The following is a 19,131-nucleotide window of genomic DNA, read 5'->3' as shown; positions in this document are numbered from 1 at the left end:
CAGTTACTATCTACACAGATAGTCAGTATGCTTTTCCACGGTCCATGTCTTTGCACAGCAATGGAAAAATAGGGGAATGGTTACTGCCTCAGGAAAGGAAATAACCCACAAGGATTTAATTCTTAACCTCTTACAAGCTGTCCAACTGCCACGGGGATTGGCCATCTGTAAGTCGCAGCACACACGAATGCCAAGGATCCAGTATCACTTGGAAATGCACTAGCTGACAAAACTGCAAAAGTGTAGCCTTAACCTCTACTTTTGCACTCGAGACCACACAGAAGGAACTTTATCCTACAGATAAATTTGATCTACAAACTTTACAAGTAATGCAGGAACTTAGTACAGTTCAGGAAAAACAGCGATGGGTTAAATATGGGGCTATTCAAAAGCAAGGAGTTTTGTAGGTCCAAATGATAAGTATGTTTTGCCAACAAACCTTTTTAGGTATGCCTCATTAGTGGCGCATGGCCCATCTCATCTGGGCCCTGCTGCTATGGTTCAAATGACCCAGCAAATTTTCTGGACCAAGGGCTTTATAGCATATGCTAAACGGTTTTGTTTATCGTGCCTGCTTTGTGCACGATACCATGGTGGTGGGGTCGAATCACTCCGCAGCTTTCCGCTGCCTCCGTATCCATTTCACACAATCTGTATGGATTTTATTGAACTAACCCTGTTCAACAAAAGCGATTTGTATTAGTCATTATTGATGCTTTTACAAAATGGGTTGAAGCTTTTCCAGTAACTCATCCAGATGCCCTGTCGGTAGCCAAGGCCCTTACGAATAATATTATCCCTCATTTTGGGCTACCCACACGCATCTATTCTGATAATGGCACACATTTTGTAAACCAAGTTATTGAAAAGTTGGCTGCGGGTTTTCAGATTGACTTAAAACATCACTGTGCCTACCACCCACAGTCAGCAGGGTTGGTTGAACGCCATAATGGCATTCTCAAAGGCAAGTTCACGTAAACTCATGGCGAGACACATCAGTCTTGGATAAACTGCTTACCTCTGGCACTCCTGTCCATGCGTACCACTCCCACTTCAAAAGGGGTCACACCATTTGAACTACTATATGGGAGACCTTATTACGTCCGCAGTGGCAAGGTCTTTTGCCTGCGGAACGTGAGGGGGGTGAAGAGATAGCAGATTACATGAGGAAAATGCTGACAAAAACTAACACTTCTCTAACAAATGACTATTTTTCAGATCAGAAGAACAACAGGATCCTGGAAGTGAAGGCTGGCGAGTGGGTGTGGATTAAAATTGTAAAAACGTGGGCCTCTCCAGTGGGAAGGCCCATACCAGGTTTTGATTTCGACACCCACAGCAGTTCGAATAAAGGAGCGAACATCTTGGATCCACCTGACACATTGCAAGATTGTCAGGAAATTTGAGTTGGAAAAGAATTTGAGTTCCCCTGAGGAACATTGATTAGTAGTAATCCTGTTTTTGTATGAACTTTTCTGACTGTTGTAGCAATGCAGGAAAATACCGGAAGGGAGCAGTCCTTCCCACAAAGGCATTGTAAAATAATTTTGTTATTAGTGATTGTAAGTGTTATTTTTCTGTTTTGGCCATTTTATTTTCACGGAACGAGCCAAACAAAGAGAGATAAAAATACAGCTTGGCATCCACCCTTTAATACGTATCAGGCTATTAAATATGCATATGCTTTGTCTTTTAATGTTTCAAATTGTTGGATATGCACAGCTATCCCGACTGTACATGGTGGTCTGATGTTAGGTACAGTCCCTTTGGGGCAAATGATACATGGACCAATTTACTATTTGAAACTTCGGAGATAGCTGTAAAGGACAAAATAGCATTACCCCTCATGGGTCGTCAGAATGGAACTGTATGTTTCCAGAGATCTGGAAAAATTAAGGTTGGATGGAGTCAATGTAATATAACCATAATTCATAACTGTACATTAGATGGGCACTGTGCAACAAGTTTCAAGCCTATAAGAGTGCTTATTAATAGTACAGGGCTTATTAATGTCACTAGTTTTGTTGAAAAATGTTATCTGTGTATGATCTTTTGTTTAAAGGGATACAAGACAAAGGAAATCATTCTATTCCAGTATATATCACTCTTAAAGTGAATGACTGTTATTTTGTCTGTGGTAAAAAAGCATACAAATGGTTACCAAGGAATTGGTCAGGCAGTTGTTTTTTGGGTTATTTGGCACCAGCTATAAGACATTCCTTTACTCTTCCCCAAGGTAAAATACGAAATGTACGTGCTGTGAATAAACCTGTTAATCCGTAGGTAACATTGATGCATCCTGGATCTATCATCACGATTTGGCCCACAGTAGCAGCAAGGGACTGTCACACATGGACTTGGGCGATGATGTCATTTCTTGGGCTGGTATTCTTCCAGCCTATGGGACAGTAAAATCTATTTGGGAGCTCAGAAAATTGTCAAAACTGTTAGAAACTCTGAGCAATGCAACTTTTTCTGCACTGGAGTTGGTGACGGATGAGCTAACTGCAATGAGGACTGTAGTGTTGCAGAATCGGATGGCGCTCGATTTCACCCTAGCGGCGAAAGGAGGTACTTGTGCTCTTATCCAGGAGGAGTGTTGTTCTTTTATTCCCGATGATGAACATGATATAGACAGTCATTTGGAAATCTTACAACAAGTTTCTGAACTTACAAAACCAGGACAGAATCCATTGACTGACTTTTTCCAGAATTGGTTTGGAAATTGGGGAACAGTATTTATGAATGTCTTAATTGCTGTATGTGTTGGTGCCATTATATTCCTACTGTTGGGTTGTTGTTGCATTCCTTGCATCCGAATGATAATATCAAGTGTATTGTCTGCTAATGCAACTAAAGCTTATTATTCTGAATATACCGAAAATGAATCGTGTTAAAACCTGTATGAATAAAATGTATTACTGGGGATACAAAGTGTTGTGAGCCGGGAAATGTAGTAAGAATCTTTGTGTTCAACATCTTTGTATCCTGTACAGGAAGGGTTAAAATGTGAAACTGCATTGCGTGCAAAGAAATAAGCTAAAATGAGTTGTTTTTCTTGTAAGGAATTTGCTGACCAGAAAGGAATGCACAGATGCTACTTTGGTCCAGGCACAGGCCTATCTTGGGACTGACCTCTGACCAGAAAGGAATGCACAGATGCTACTTTGGTCCAGGCACAGGCCTATCTTGGGACTGACCTCTGACCAAGGAGGAGTGCATAGATGTTACCTTGATGTAGGCACCAACTTATCTTGTGTCTGACTTTTTTACCATCTAAGGCTCCACTGAGTGAATTTATAGCCTTGACTGAAATTCCTTGTCTAGTAACCAGTTGCTGAGTATGCCTGAAGAGGGTATATAAACCCATGTAAAGTGTGTAGAAATTAGACTGCTAGCAACAGAACTTTTTGTGGCAGATCTCCATGCATGTTAAATAAACTCTTTTTTGGCCTACCTTTTTTGCTGCGTGATTCTTCCAGTATATGTTAAGAGTATTAAAAATCTTTTGACAGAAGGTAACCTCAGAACTGGGTAGTGTGATTAATGTTGATCTCAGAAACTAAGGCAATATATAGTAATTTTTATGCAACATATGATAATACTTATTGAATTATTTAATGATTTATACACAGTGCTTACGGTCATGAAATAATTTAGCTACAAGCACTGTGAGGTAAGTTTTGTATAACACAAAGGCCAATCAATGAACTTTAGATTACTTTAGACATAGTGTCATTTGTTAGGAAACATTTTTTGCATGGTGACTGTATATACATTAGGCATAAGGATTGTACATTCTGTTAAGAATCTAAAACGGTGACTTATACTAGAGCTTAAAAGCAGGTGCAAACCTTTGACAGTAGGCCGTAATGAAATCTCAGTGATGTTAGTGCCACTGTGAACGTAGCTCTCAACCTCTTAACCCAAGAATTCTGTACAAAGCCAAAATAATGGGGGGACAAAGGCCCAAAATCAGGGGCAGATTTTAAATGCTGCTCTTATAAACTGAGAAAGTTGCTAAAGTAACAGGTTTTGCATTAGCATGCATTAAGGATGTAAAGGATGTAAAGACAAAAACTCAAGTGTCTGTCATTATTAGTAACTGCAGCCCTCAATGATTTGCAGGAAAACCCCAACTTCTATAAAGATTGGGCTGGATATTCTGCAAAAGGGACAAGTTAAGTAGTATAACTGTGGATGATTGGCGAAAGTACATTGAGAGATTGGAAAGGCATCCTACCTTTAATATGTTCATAGGTAATTACATTGGCTAATGAACAAAAAAGACCTTTTTACGACTAGACATGCATCCTAAATGTATTTGAGAGGTTTTAATACTATTCATTTTATTAGGGGTATAGCGTATGTATTGGTGAATCAGCATTTATAAGCTTCCTCCTTCTAATTGGGACACAGGTGGAATGCCAGGGGTAAATTTATGATTCCCCATCCAATGATCCAAGTTGGGCTTGAATAAGTGCATGGAGGAAATTGTCTCACTTGTCTTTGATGAGATAGACACATTTTATTGTAACAAAAGTCACATGAAGACGGTGACTGTTGGTTAAAAAAAATAAAATAAAATACTGCAGAAAGTGTAGAAAACACAAAAAACAATGGCTGAGATGAATGAGTCTGCAGATACAATGATGCCAGAAAGAGAGCAATTGTTAAATAAAGCATTCAAGAAGATAAAACACACAACTGTTAACAAATTTGAACCTGCAGACAATGAAAACAGGTGACCAGGTCCTTGAAAAGTATATTCAGTCAAAGATCATGAGTTCTAATTGGCATAAAATTTGTATACCAAAAAATGTATAACTCTTCCCACTTCCAGAGGGACTGTGGGATACAACTCAGAAGTATATAAAAAATCAGAGTGACAAAAATTGTACTGAAAAATAAATACATCATCAGAGACAGCGAGTGTAAAACCTGCAGATTTTAATGAACTATATTGTAAAATTCTACCGTACAAGGTAATTTATTTTTGCTTCAGAACAAAGGAGTTGTAAGATGTGTCTTGATGTTTTTGTTCTTCCTTTAAATTATTGGTGCCACTAGTGTGTTGGTCACATAGTATGGTTTTCTGTGTACTTGACAGCTTCAAAAAAATCACATGTAATGAGGGGGGATTTAGAAAATTGTGTTAAAGGGAAAATCAAAACAGTGCATAGGGACCTACCTCGCAAAATAGGTGCATCATGGGCAGGGATAAATCAGTCCTGAAAATACAAACATTTTTCCAAAATAGGGACAGTTGAAATCTATGGCAGTTATAGTGATACTGAGTTAGTAAAACTGAAGAGTTATTTCAGATCTAAAACAGAGGGTCTAATATCTTTGAAATAGTATGGTATGACTGACAATGACCACGGTCATGTTGATCATCCTTAAAGTAGTGATGGTGTATGTAGATATAGGGGATGCACTATCTATAAATTTAGGTATGGATTACAAGAAAATATTTGCAATGATGCCACAGAGTATGTCTGCCAGAGGTTGCATATTGTTCCTTTAGCCTTTACTGGTAAAACAGACAAATCAGAATTGAATGTTCTGAAAACAGGAACACAAAATGGAGAAAAAAAGTTGAAATAAATTAACATTCCACTAAACTGGTATATGTGTCATCACAGAATGGTGGGTATAGTGTCATAGCTAAAAAAATGTAGTACTCCCTGTGGTTCCAGGTGATGTGGGAATTATAGATTTTTGAAAATGATGAAGTATTTTTTAATGTGGAATGGACAAAGAGTTTCTTTGTAATAAAACAATCAGGTTAAGTGAGTTAAACATTGCAGATATTAAGAAACTCTGCTGTTTAAAGTGTAATACCTTATCCGCATTCTCTAATGATGAAATATTTCTTAAAAGACTAACTTGGCAGAAGCTTACCTTCTGAATAAGAAGGACAAGTCTTTCATGCAGTTCTTGAATATCAATACACATTAGGAGTCATGCTGATATAATCATATTGCTTGTGGTAAAAAGTCATGAAGTGATGCAGGGAATTTCTAGTAAAGACTTCTAACTGAATGACATCTTAGTGACATGCAAAGAGGACAGCAGTCGTGTGAATAATATGGTGACAGTCCTAGACTGTGTGTTGTAGCACATAGTTCAAGAATATTAAGACAATCAGAGTTAGTCACAGAACAAATTTCCTGTTGTTATTAACAAGCTGAGAAAGACAGCTTTTTGTAGCTACAGAAAAGAATATGTTTGCTCTGACAAAGGTAGCTTAATCGCGTCTATATTACATAATCAAACTTTAAAAAGTTTGAACATCATATGGTCGACACCATATGATCGAACTTTTAAAAGTTCGAAAATTTAATAAAAAAATAAACCAAAGAAAAACCCTACTTGAATGGTTTAAGCAGAGGGGCAAGCCCCCCTGCACCCCCCATGTGGGGGGCTGTGCCCACCACACCATCCGATCTTTAAATATACCAACTCCAAGATCGCACTACAGTGCAGAAAAGGGAAATCTTCCCATTCTGCACTGTACGGAGATCTCCGTTTAAACTTTCAAACTTTTAAAAGTTTGATTATATAGTGTTGACCGTATGACATTCGAACTTTTAAAAGTTCGACAATATGATATAGACCCGCTTAATTATAATGTGTTGTAATTCAATCATTTGTAGGACAGTTTCCCTTCTACAAGTTCCTACCAAGATTATCGATAGTAATATATCCTGCCCACCTTACTCATATGCTAAACCTTACCCTAACCCTATCTCTGCCCCTTACACATTTCATTGTTAAAAACCCTTTTGCTAATAGTACCACTACCAACACAGCACTTTATTTCAGTTTTGCAGTTAGGGTGTAAGATTTTTTTTTTTTTTTAGCTGAATACAATTATTTAATATTTGTGATTCAATATTATGAGTTTTCAGTGTTTTGTACTTTGTGTTTCTTTTTTTTTTTTATTTTTGTTTAGATTAATTGCAGTTCGATGTTTTGAGTTTTAGGTATGTCATGACATATATAAATAAATATATATATATATATATATATATATATAGAGAGAGAGAGAGCGAGAGAGCGATATCTGTGTGTGTATATCTCACTTTTTCTATCTATAAATGTATAAATATATATATATATATATATATATATATATATATATATATATATATATATATACAGTGTGTGTGTGTGTGTGTGTGTATATATATATATATATATATATATATATATATATATATATATATATATATATATATATGGGTCTACTTTGTTTCATTGAATCTCATTTCACTGAATTTCATTTCACCCTGACCACTTTGCTGAAAACTCAAATTACTGAAAACTCATTTCACTAAATCTCATTTCACTGAACTGCAGTTAGTATATATGGCATTGTGTAGAGTACTGTAAGGCAAGTAAAAGGTATATGCCCTTTTCCCCACTATAGTGCAATCCTGGAGTTAGTATATATAGTTGGGGGGTGCATAGCTCCCTCCCCACTAAGATTGAGTACATATTTTCTTCTGGAGTGAGTTAGTCATTAGTGTTGTAACTATGCATGTCTGTTGTTTAAAATGTATTGTTTTGAAGTTTTTAGTAAAATATAATATAAAACAAACAAGGCGGGGGGCTATGCCCCCCACCCCCCGAACTATATCTACTAACTCCAGGATTGTACTACAATGGAGAAAAGGGCATATACCTTTTACTTGCCTTACAGTGCTCTTACAAACTTAGAAAGTTGATAGAATAACAGGTTTTTTTATTAGCATGAATTTTTGGAAGGGTATGAAGTCTGAAACTCAAATTCCTGTCATTATTTTCTAACTTCAGTCCTCAATGACTTGCCAATTATTTGTCAGAGAACAAACATTTTATGAGGAACAGACCAAAAATGCAAAGCAAAAATCTGGACATTCTGCAAAAATCTGGAGAGTTGAGAGGTATGAGCCCAGATGCTTTACTGCTGGGGTGCTAGAATCTGACTATGGAATGGAAAATGTTACCCAGATTAAATTGCCATGAATACAAGTCGCCCATTATATACATATAGTGGGAGATACTGTATTGATTTTAACTGCAGCTGACCAGGCAGCTTATGCGGTTTTGAAAGATTACTGGATTTTGACAGATTTATGAGTGAAAGATGGAAGACCGGTACCATACAATAAATAAGAATGTCTGATCCCCTCTAGAAACCAGCAGAAATGGACTGTAAATATCTTCCTGCAAATATAGAAGACATCAAGTGTCTCAAACCATCAAATGGGAAACTCTGTTATGGATTAAGATTTATTCGTTGAAGGTCTTAAAACCATGATGATAGCTAGTCAAATAGATACTTTGTTGAGTGCCATATGATACAATTTCTGATTCTAAATCTGTGAGAGAAATGTGTAGAAAAAATTTGCTAAATGTAATGCATACTTATCTGGGACCTTGATCACTGTTGTTTTATTGGTACAAGTTATAAGCTCCTCTTCACTAGTTAAGGATAAGTTTTATAGTACTGTCTCTGCTGTCTTTTTGAAGGTGGGTGAGCTGCTAGAGTACAGGGCTTGATATTGAGTTATGTAAATTTCTAGTACTTCCAAGACTAACAGGTGTTTGACACCCTGTCCTATGTCTGAAAAAGCAAGAGGTTAGAGTTACCGAGTTTAGGCTTTGTACTATCGTGGTAAACCATTATAGATCTGTGACGAATCTCATAGTAATGCAAATGTAATTTGCCTAGTACAATTAGTGTCTTGATGTTAGTAATATTTTGAAGCTTGGCTTTAAGCTGTTGAAGCTTCAAGGACAAAACAGGATTATCACAAAGATGGGTGGATCTGTGAGATCCTTTATTGTTCCTGGCACTTAACCACCATTTGCAGAAGATAATGCATGGGGTGTAGCTTCAGGTTAAGTGATATTTGTGCATGTATAATGACTCCACTAGAGCTCTTGCTATCCCTATACTTATGGAAGATTTCATAGCCAGGAACTGCAGGCTTGTTACCTTGTATATGTGGCATCAACCATATTACTGAGATAGCAAGGGCATCTGGTTGTTGAAAGTTTGATATTTTATTACATAGGCATCTGGCATTGGTATGAATAATTTTTAGGCCTTTGTTGTGTTTTAAGGTTTGGTGAGAGTTATTGTAGCTGGGGTTTGGAAGATCATTAGTTTCTCCATTTGGAAGAACATCATCTGACAAGATTATTAAGAGAAGTTGAATGTGTTGAGTAGTGTTGCTTTGAAGGAAGTGCCTGCTGATAGCTGTCTTCCTAATAACAATGTGTGTTGTTTGAAAAGTGATGGCATAGCTTAAAAGTAACGTTTTTACAGTAAGTCTGAATAATTATATCAATGGTAACTGATCCTGAAATATGTAGTGTCACAGAAGTGAGTATTTGTTTGTTGTGTAGGCAGGTAATAATCACATTTTAGTGTAACCCTACATTTTCTGTAACAGTTAAACAACAAAATATTCTATGCATACATATCCACTAATTAATTTATTTTTTAATATTTTTTATAATATAAAATGTGGCCATATTATGAGTGCAATATTTACTTTATTTTATTTATTTATTTTACATTTCTTGACCAGGGAAGTCTGGAAGGGCACAAAGGTTCCTTTTCAGTGGAGGCCCGGGGAGAAAAGCTCCAGTATATGTAGCACAATCAAAATCTTTTAAGTTATATAATATATATCAGAAGTCTCTCATTGTCAACATAGCTTTGGGTTGGCTTGCTCATTTTCTTAATTGGAATAAAACCAGATATTCTCCAATAGGTAATGGCAATTTGGACATGTTTCAGTACATTTAATATGTCCTGTTCAGGACATATTTCAGCATAGTGTGCAAAAGGCCTGCAAAATACCAACCCTTATATTTTTCAGCACCTGTGAGAGAGAATTAAACATGAAATCATGATTTTCTTAATATCTTTATATTCTTTTATTATTTGCTACTTACTATTTGTTATTGGCTGCACAAGTCAAACTCTTTATTGGTATATAGTTTAGTATTAGGCAATCTGCCCTTGGGGATCATTTTAAGCCTAGCTAAGTTTCCCAACCTAAAGTTAAGACTCAGACCCTGTACCTTGTGTCTATAAGGTAAACACCTTAACCATTATGCAAACCCCCAATGCACAGTAAATAAATGTGCAAACATAGTACCCCAGTACCATAAATTATGCATGTGAGTTTTCCATATTTGCAGACATCACAGGGGTCAACTCAACAAAAGTGCAACAGAAGATCCTTACACTGGAGAAACCACCGTCTTGATTGTGGTATTTCCCCCTGCCAGGCCACACATATAATCTGTGCATTTAAGGATTATTCAAGAAATAAACTAACCCATGAAAAACACAGCCATGATCTAAACTGGTGGGAAACTTCCAAATATTAATACATACCTACTAAATACGACTAGTTCAGTTCAATGTAACCAAATAGATTATTGGTGTCTGTGCTGAAATTCTTGGGCCTGGAATTATGATTCTCTGAATAGGAAGACTGTATGTGCAAATAAAGCACATATATTAGATATCCAAAACTGCAGTATCTCAAATTATTTCTGCTACTCTGAAGTACAACAGTGCTGGAGTTATTATATATAAATAAAACAGTTATGGTAGATTTGGGTAGGTAAAGCCTCCACAAGATATGCTTTAATGATATTACAATAAGTTTGACATTTAGTCTTTATTTCTTGGAAAATCATCATACATTTTTTGAAGTTCCAAGATTTGCAATTACAGGTCATGCACACCAAATAAGGAACCAAGGTGCCAGAGGGTATATCTAGTGAAATTACATTGCAGGAGAAAGGGACATCAACTAAGAAGGACAGCAACCAAAGTAAAATGAAGACAAGGCAATGTATAAACAGGAGTCACATGAGTCACAAAAACATAAAGATAAACTGGAGAAGGGAGGCAGTTAGAAAGTTAAAGCAAGGATGTGATTGTTCTGTTGTCGTAAGAGACATAAAAAGCAATGCAAACATTTATGACAATGTACAATGAATGTATGAACATAACCATGGCAAAACCAGAGAGGCCAAAGAACCAGATGAATCACAATGGAAATAATCTTCTGGAACAAATAGGACTTGAACTTTGCAAGATTAATAAACAAATCACAGGCACTCTTTCTTCTGTCAGCTTATGCATTACAGAAGGTGATTCTCTCTTGTGTACACTGAACATGAAGCGTAAGTCCCCTCTGGTAAGTGCCATGAAGCAACATAAACCTTATATCAAACTGTTTTAAAAACAGCTAGCATCAAAGCTGTCTATAAACCTCCAGGACTGGTCAGTTGTGTGCTTCTTGTGGGACATGGAGGTTAACATGACACAACTTGTAAAAAGTGAATCTAAGATAAGAAATAACAGACTCTATTTATTTTATTATTTTATTCACTTTTATGCATTCATTTATTCATTTGTCCTGAGTGGCAGAGGCCCAAACAGAGATGAGATTGGTGAACTACCCTCCTGATGATCAATTCTGTAGATGCTTGAAATTTCATGCAGTGATTCAAGGTAGAACTGACCTTAAAATAATGAAGGAGCATGTCTCTTAGATCTTAGTTGTAGTGCAGTGAAATTTAACATTGCTTTTTCAAAGGAATAGATTTATGTTTTTTCATGTACAGTTGTACAAAGAATGTGATACATGGAAAGGTTCACAAAGTCAGATACTGGCAAATGAATATTTTAGAAGGGACATTTCCATGAATATACTACAAAGGCTTCTAGCCCCTCCCATGAAAATAAATAATCCACACATGCATACACAAGCAAGCAAAGCGATAAATACAAATACATTTTGCATCAGTCCAGTCCTCTTAAGGACATGCATTACTGACATGAGAAAGGAGAAAGTATAAACTCATAGATCCTTTAACTGTTATTAAAAATATTAAAAATAAAAACTCAGTGCACTTTACACCATTAAATGAGCTATTCCTAATAAAAGAAGATAATGCTTGCCTTGAGAAAGGCCTGTCTTTAACAAAAACAGAAATAAAGGAAAGGAAATTCATTTCTCAGAAAAAGGAATGCAGAGAATGAGTTGTATTTTGCAATATAATGTATGCCATTTAGACCATGTAAGTTATATTACTATTAGGTAGTAATCCATACAACAGCATAAATATCCAACACAAGCATACAGTCAAAATCCTAGAACATTTTATTTTCACAAGAGTAACAAACATATAATCCAAACTGAGGGCTAGGCTGAAGAAATAATTCAGGATATCTAGGTCATACTTTCTTGTCAGACATCCAGGTGCTTCTGAATGCAGTTTTCGTTTAGCTTATAATAGTACATTGTTTACTCAGAAAGTAAAATTATAATTATTTTGATAGTTGAATGATGCAGTGATTATGTGTTATATAAAAGTTTGTAGTGTTGATTGTATGCAGTCTGAAGAGGTCTCAAGCAAGAGACGAAAGCGCTTACTGATTACTTGGTTATTTTATTATATGGTTTTGAACAGTTTTATTAAAAGTTGTCTTGGTTTTCTTACTAGCTGTTTTGTTTTATTTATATTAATTCTATCTTTATCAGATCCATAGGATGGGGTTCAGTCCTGCCTTCTAGTTGTCTGCTTGGATGCTGTATATTGTTCCTCTGCCCAGGTGGGATTTCCATGGGAACCGGTATTTCATTGCATCTTATAAAGATATGCTACTTAAACTGCATGGGTAGTTTGCAGAATAAAAGACAAACATCGTAACTAGGTTTCTCTTGAGTGGTTTATAGAATTTGCTTATTTTTATGTCTGATCATTTGTTTGCTGTTTGTTTGTAAGTCGGAGGTGATCTGATCTGAAGACTCTCAATTATGACCCAGACCTGATGCAGAAGATCAAAGCTAACAAGTTTACTGATAAGAAAAATCAAATGAGTAAACAGGCAGAATGACAAAGCAGGCCAGCAGCTGCAGAAATGAACATATAATGTATGCAAGCAGCAAGTTTAATGCAGTTCAACAAACAAGTAAACCTTATTAACAACACATACAATAGGTGAAATATCAGGCACATGGAAGAAAGCACTATTACAAAGGTTTAGATCTGTATCTGAAGTAAAACGGTAATTAAAGTGGATTTAGTGAAGTTTATAATGTTAACCAATTTGCAAGACTTGTGTACTATAATATAAAAATGTTTGCTAATTGTATTTTTTATATTTTCCATAAATATGTGAAAGTAAATAAATGACTTTCAAAATAAAGAACTGTTAACTAGAGCTCATAAAATGTCAAATGTATCTGAAGTTGTTTTTTTTTTAATGTCGGGAATGCATTTCCATTTTCTATTTCCAAGTTCTGAGGACAGTGAATTTTGAATCGATGGGTTTATTTTAGAGTAAAAAATTGAAGGGCACAGCAACCCGCTTTAACTAGTCTATAGATCACTATTGAAATAAGGCCTGCTCTTTCAGCTGTTGCTATTGCTTTAAGTAATGAAATACAATTATGTTACCCTCAGTTTTAACTAGGAAATTGTCACATTTTATTTTAAGTGGTTTGGAACAAACAACTGTTGAAAGGTGAATGAATGTCAATTAGGGAAAGTGCATATTCAGATTTTGGTATGGTAACATTTTTAGCAATTAAGACAGGAATGTCAGGTGTGAGAAATTTGTTAGTTTGCAAATAAAGTCTGAGTTATTCAAGTAATTTGATTGCAGTTACTCATGCATGACAAATAAGGCTTGGAGATAGTTCTTTAAAAAAAAAAATATATATATATATATATATATATATATATATATATATATATATATATATATATATATATACAGGAAAAGGAAGAAAGTCATCTGACAGTGATACAATGATTTTGAGCAGTTATAATTGGTCAAATAAACTCTGGATAAACTTGTCTTTGATGAAATTTATTGATTTCTTTGTTTGTATTTTGTTTACTGGGAAAGTCGACTCGGACATAGAGAACCCATTTTCATTGGAGGAGGCCCGAGGAGAAAAGCTCCACAATACAAGAAATTAATAGTTTGTAACAAAATTGAATGCAAAGAATAAGTATGTACAAAATACAGAGTAAATACCATAAGAGAATTGTACAATAGTATAATCTGAAGCAAGCAGTGTAAAGCAAAGATCTGCATAATGTACTGTCTTTATAATCTATATCTACAAATGAAGAACATTCCTAGAGGTCTATAATTTCTACATAGGATAAGTATCCACTATTTGGAGATGATATGGAAGGCAATGGTGATGTTTTAAATCCACAAAGGAGTACTTGTTGCCATACCTTTTTTCCATGCCTGTCAAACTTCTCAGCCACTGTCATTCATTTTTTCCCAGTAAAAATTACGATAATTACCACCCTATCTGCCATCTTCTCACTTTCCTTTAGAGTACACCACTAATTACCTTTTCACTACTTGAATTCATACTTTTTAAAATATTAATACTGTAACATTGGCTTCCTGATATTTCCCACCTCAATCAATTTCTGGTTTTCTAGCAAACTTAGTAATTGAGATCTTAGAGTTAAGTTGTAACTCTGTAATTCTTGCAGAGTTTTTAATGGAGTATTTAATTCTGCAATGCATAGAATGGGACCTCATTGCTACAACTATGATGACTCATTACATGACTTCAGTGTTATGTGCAGTTTTATGGACCTCTGTAAAGTTCTCCAAAAGAGTAGTAGACAAGATATCTTCCTGTCTACATTTAAGTGACGCAAAGTTAATCCTCTTTGAGTTAGTGATCATTGTTTGGCACTGTTGCAGCTACACATTTCTGTCAGTAGAGATTCATTCTGCAGAGTTTCTCCATTTATTTTATAACAGGAAAACATTATAACTAGACCAAGCAACAAGCTTTCTTCCTTACTAGGATGCCAGTCCAGAGAAAAGGTGACTAGCCTTAAGACTTTTGAGATCCTTATACCAGATGGTCAATAGGAACTTGTTATTATCTGAGATAATTAAAAAAATAAAAACAAATAAGTCACTGCAATTGAGTATCTTTAAATGAAGACCCTAGTGTTGATGCCTCAGTGCATTGTCTCTTAAAATTATTGCTAGTACAACAGACAATGAGGATAGCACCCATCATACACTCCTCATAAAATCTGCTGACTCCAGTACCAAAGGTATACATGCCAACATTCTTAAGGTTAATATGCTGAATACTATAAAGAATGTTTCATTGCTAAAAACATAAAAGTGTAGTGCAGTCAAAGGAAGGTCTAGCGGAAGGTCTAGCCACGTGATTACAACCTGAATTCTTTATCCAGTGATAAAGAAGATTTTCTGAATTCCTGAACTTTTTCTGATGTAAATGAAGGTATGATAAAGCATTTCAATTATTTAAATAATGATCTTGATGGCCTTAGATCTGAATTATACAAATTATATGAGGAGAACATTATGCTGTACTTTTTAATGTCCCTCATTTGTTTAGTCATGGCACCAATCATTTTTCAAAGAGTCTCTTTTAGTTATTCTACAACCTTGGAAACATACCTGTCAAGCTCTTAGTGCAGGTAATCTGGAAAAAGCCTAACAGAATTGGGGACAAAAGCCCAAAAATAGGGACAGATCTTAAATATTGCTCTTATAAACCTAGAAAAATGCTAGAGTAACAGGGTTTGTTTTAACATACATTTTTGAAGGGTTTGACATCTGAATGTCAAATGTATGCCATTATTTAGTGATTTCAATCCTCAGATAATCCCAGTGATTTGCTAGAAAACCAACATTTTATGAGGGCAGATGAAAAATATGAGCCAGAAATCTGGACATTTTGCAAAAATATGGACAGTTGAGAGGTATGCCTGGAAAAAAGTACTCTTTTCTATTGTCATACCATCTTGTGTCTCTAATTATTTTTAATTTCTCCAAACATTTTGGGGTTCTATTAACATGAAAGGAATGGGCCCTATTCCTACATCATGGAATGATTAGACTTCATGACATTAGTCTTGCTTCAGCCTTTGATGTTTGCTGATAGTTCTCTTCTCAGAGCACAAAATGTACCCAGGCTTGCCTCCTTCTGTAATCCTTACAGAATTATACATGTCAGCGTCATATTTAACAGTATTTACAAATTGTGTAACTATTCCTACAACTGGAACTTTCAAAGATCCATAGGTAAGTTCAAGGGTAGCTACTCTTGCTGGTCCTTTTAAGCCTAGTCTTTTTCCCTTCTTGTTCTCAAAATAACCTATCCCATTTGGTTGTAGACTGACCTTGCTCATTGCCTGGTTGATTGCTCTTAATAAGAAAAATGGGGACCATACTACTGATAATTTGAGGGGACCCATGGATGGGATAAAGCATTTAGGATCTGCCATTGTCCATTGGTAGTACAGGAGGAATTCCATGGATAAATGTTCTGTTTTCCATCCATAGATCTAAGTTGTTCTTAAATATGGATAGGGATAAAATTTGTTTTATGTGGATAGGAAATGTATGCCACAGCAGCAGTATCCTCTGCGAGGTATACCTGTCCCTCTCAACTTTTCTGTTGATATTGTAGAAGAGGTTTAGATCCATAGACTGAGTATTTCTGATGACACTTGACTTGCTGATGTGCAGTAAATCCATCTTGTATGCCAGACACTGGTCACCTCTTAGCAATCTGTAAGATACTGAGTATACTGACATGATTTTGAGTCAGTACATGTAGGACATATTATTTAGACCGTGGTTCCTTTTAGTAAGGTATCTCTGTGGGTGTTCCAATTGTTGCATGTATCTCGACAGTAGATGCCAAAGGGGTCATTATATTCAATGACTGGCCTAATGAGGGATGAGTAAAGGGGGACAATGACACCCCTAGATCTAGAAACAATCCCTTTGTTTATAAGTTATGCAATATAGAAGGGCTTTCTTACAGTAATAGACACATTTTGGTCAAAAGTTAGGCCAGTGCCACATAAGTTCCTAAAGCCTGAAAACCTGGGTCAAATCTTAGGGGTGTATTGTCAGTGTGGTAGTTCCCTGGGGTAGAGTACCTCCCAATGGATACAATAATGCATTTTTTGGCATTTAGTTTCAGTCCATGATTTTATTTGGAACAACTCTTCTTGCATGATGTCTAAGTCATTTGAGGATTCAATAACTGCTTCTAGGTTGCAGTCAATGGCAAACATAGAAAGCCAGACTTTCTGGGAGTATTTATCCCACATTGCTCAAGATTCCGCTTCTATACGCCAAGCAGTTGTGTCTCTCACCAAACAGAACACTATATATAATCACTAGCTGTATCTATTTCAATGATAAATGATACTTTTGAGTGTTTCTTTATTTCTTTGACTGCTGCATCTGGATTAATTGATTCTTCTTTCATAAGTGTTGGTACTAGATTACCCCATGTGACCAGAACATAATTTCGTCAGTTCTTTGCGGTTCATGTTTCCAGTGCTTTTCACCTGTCTGCATGTTGTAGTGCTTACAGAACCCCGATGTAAAGGTCTTGTCACATTTTAGTGCATTTCAGTATAGAGACCCTCAGCCATGAGATGACACATTCAGCTACATGATGTATAACTGCTTGTAGTTCTGTACAGAACCTGAAGTTGTCTATATGTCTCAGTTTTTCTATAGACTTTGAAAACCTACACGAACATAGCCTGCTATCTTGAGCTACCAGTATTAATCTTTCATCTTCTGGCTCAAATTTAAATTTCCTTGAGCACTCATGCATCAGTTCTTGATCAATATCTGCTTGTTCCAGGTGTTTATTGCTCTTGCCATTGTAAACCTGGCTTTTTGATTTCCTTTTTCTTTCCTTTTATTTTCTTCTGGACTTGTTGCTTGTATATGTATTGTATTTATGTCTACATTTGGGTTTGGTTTCCATCTTGCCACCTTTCCAATATGATTCTGGTAATCTGAGCAATTATGCCATCCTAGATTTGTTTTCTATGGTTTGGAACTTTCACTAAGAGATGATGTCACTTAACTTGCATGCATTCCCATAATGCCAGACCTAAAATTGTCAAGTTTGAAGAGACACAAACCTCCTTCAGAGCACGGGATGTATACTCTTGCCATGAACTGCATACACACACACACACACACACACACACACATATATATATATATATATATATATATATATATATATATATATATATAAATATATTTATATATATATATATATATATATATATATATATATATACACACATATACAAAATTCCATACGCATGAAGCATTTTTCTAGTTTTATTGACCAACTGATCCAATGCTATTTTGGGTATTCTACATCAAAGACGTAAGTTAGAATAGAAAGAACAAACTGATTTATAGCTTAAACTTTATTCCCAAACATAATGGCAGTTTTCAATATTAGCTTTAGCGTTCTAAATGTTCCTTATTAAGCTTTGTTCTCAATTTTCATGTCTTATTGCTGACTTGTACTCTACTCCCAAATATTTAGACACACCATCCTGTTCCAATTCCTTTGTATCTCATGCCTGCCTCATGTTGATATTTTCTTGGCACGTCAGCATTCCTGCTATAAATATCACTTTTGTACATTTATAATGGTCAAATATCATTCTTTTCTCATTTGAGAAAGGCTTAAACAATATAAAGTTGTGCATTCAGGTGCTTCTCCAATGTAATCTACAATTTAAATAATCCAGAAAAAAGATGTTGAGATGTCTGTACAAGACTGATTTTTTTTTAAGTTAAGATGTAACAATAGACAATTCTACTAAGGAAACTGTTTACTGTAAGTATGGGAGATAAAATGATTATGAAAATCTTTGATAAATGCATAGAGAAGGTTTAGAAGAAACTATTATTGAACAAGTTTTGATAAAGAAGATAACTCTTCTGATCAAGGTTATACAGTGTTCTCATTCCATTTGAAGCCAGTCATGCAAATGACACTGGACAATGATCACTATTGATACAGAAAAGACTTTTAACATGGCTTGAAGTTTACCAGTAGGTTTACTAACTGGATAAAACCTTTACCTTTTACTAAAATCAACACTGGTTTTAACCCATTCACCTAAAATTTCATATATATCAAGTCTGTTTCCTTTTCTCTTTAATGTGGTTCTTGAATCCCTAATAAAAAGAATTAAAAAGAATGACAGAATAATCACAGTAGTGTCTGAATGAATTCC

General features: G+C 35.5%; 1 protein-coding gene and 1 non-coding gene across 2 annotated transcripts in view; one reads left to right on the top strand and one right to left on the bottom strand.

Annotated features, from left to right (window-relative positions):
- The window catches only part of FAM83B (family with sequence similarity 83 member B), a 936,941-nt gene that overhangs the window by 13,407 nt on the left and 904,403 nt on the right, over positions 1 to 19,131 (top strand). The window lies entirely within an intron of this gene.
- LOC122796070 lies at positions 10,140 to 10,307 on the bottom strand. The gene has a single exon (XR_006363913.1). It is a non-coding gene; the product is annotated as a U1 spliceosomal RNA (small nuclear RNA).

The sequence above is a fragment of the Protopterus annectens genome, chromosome 2.part2 (assembly GCF_019279795.1).
Source record: "Protopterus annectens isolate FY-2018-M chromosome 2.part2, PAN1.0, whole genome shotgun sequence".
NCBI lineage: Eukaryota > Metazoa > Chordata > Ceratodontiformes > Protopteridae > Protopterus > Protopterus annectens.
The sequence above is the reverse complement of the archived record's forward strand: the minus strand, read 5'-3'. Positions and strand labels throughout refer to the sequence as shown.